Source organism: Mastomys coucha, unplaced genomic scaffold, assembly GCF_008632895.1.
Source record: "Mastomys coucha isolate ucsf_1 unplaced genomic scaffold, UCSF_Mcou_1 pScaffold20, whole genome shotgun sequence".
Lineage (NCBI taxonomy): Eukaryota > Metazoa > Chordata > Mammalia > Rodentia > Muridae > Mastomys > Mastomys coucha.
The window spans coordinates 59,650,958-59,652,713 of NW_022196903.1; the positions used below are offsets into that span (position 1 = coordinate 59,650,958).

The window sequence follows — 1,756 nt, forward strand, 5'->3', positions numbered from 1 at the left end:
ATACGTGTTTGGCTCCCCTTCTTTGTTGGGCACTGTGGTAGGTATTTGAGTGACTACCCGGAACAGGGCACAGGCAGAAACACAGACAATTCCACATGGATAATGAAAACTCCAGTAAGAAAAGGTTTGTAAACCACTTGAGAAGTGCTGGTTTTTCATGAAGACTTTCTGCAGATTATAGGATCAGAATCCATACTGGAGGGAAGATTAGGAGAGAGGAATGGGAATGTGGGTGTAGGTTGTGTGCAGACCAAGACAGGAGTAGGGCAGAGGATGCAGTTCCATACAGCTATTTTTCTGTATTTGATTGACTGGCTTCTACACTTTTACTTATTTTTGTGTGTGTGTGTGTGTGTGTGTTAGTAATGGGATAGAGAGGTATACTAACACTGAGATGTGAGAATGGAGACCACTTTAAGAAACAATATGTCCACATTTATGCTTTGGGAAAGCACTAGAGGAAATAAATTAGGAGAGGATCAAATGAACAAAGCTGTTGCTTAGAGCTACTGGCGTGGAGAGCAATCCCAGTAACTCTATCAATGCCAATCCTCACTCGGGGCCTGGCTTATGTGATGGTGGCTCTCATTTTTCCATTCATGTGTATCCAGTGGCATCACACACCCTGTGTTAGTCTGTGGGTTCAAAATCTTTCCCCCATATCTTAGTTCAGGTTTCTATTGCTGAGATAAAACATCAGACCAAAACTACTTGGGGAAGAAAAGGTTTATGGTTTATTTCAGCTTACAGTTCCACATCACAGTCCATCATTGAAAAAGGCAGGACAAGGAGCAGCAACCTAGGCCCGAGACTGGAATGGTGCAGAGATGGGGGCGGCAGCTGCAGAGGCCTACCGCACTCTGTTCCGGGGAAACTTGGAGACGAAGGTGAAGGAGGAGCTCTTCAAGCTCTTCAAGCTGTTCCATCAGGCTGGTCCAGTTATAAAGGTGAAAATCCCAAAAGCTAAAGATGGCAAACTGAAGCAGTTTGCATTCATGAATTTCAAACACGAAGTGTCTGTTCCCTACACCATGAATCTTCTCAATGGAATCAAACTTTTCGGGAGGCCTATCCAAATTCAGTTCAGATCAGGAAGTAGTCATGCCAATCAGGATGCCAGTATGCCATGTCTCCAGCGTCACGTTGGAAATTTAAGCCCTACCTCCACATCTCCTAACAGCTATAAAAGGACAGTGGGTAATGCGACTCTGCCAGCATAGATGATCCAGAGGTCCTTTTCTTCTCCAAAAGATTATCAGCGGCAGCTGTGGTAGATGAACAATGGTTTCAGACAGATGTCATATGATGGGAAATTTGGTTCTCCACATGCAGTGCAGATGGGATTTTCGCCATCAGCTCAACCACATGGCCATACCTTTAACCAGTCTTCCAGCTCTCAGTGGTGCCAAGATGCACAGCGTAAAAGACAGAATTCTCACCCCTACTTAGGAGATAGACACTATAGCCATGAGCAGACTGTTCCACACCCCATACCTCTTCCCCCCAGCCCCCACCCGTCTCCAAGAGGATGTCCCCATCCCCTGTCTCCAACCCACCAGACCGCCCCATTCCCTGGGGCCTCAAGTGTCTTGAGGGATAGGTGCATCATCTCTGACTGAGTCCAGAGCCAGAAGTCCTCTGCTGTATATGTCTTACAGGCCTCATATCAGCTAGTGTATGCTGCCTGGTTGGTGGCTCAGTGTCTGAGAGATCTCAGGGGTCCGAGCTAGTTGAGACTGCTGGTCTTCCTATAGGG

General features: G+C 46.7%; 1 pseudogene; it reads left to right on the forward strand.

Annotated features, from left to right (window-relative positions):
* The first annotated feature begins 827 nt into the window (after window positions 1-827).
* Window positions 828-1,319, forward strand: LOC116098158 (annotated as a pseudogene).
* The last annotated feature ends 437 nt before the right edge of the window (window positions 1,320-1,756 follow it).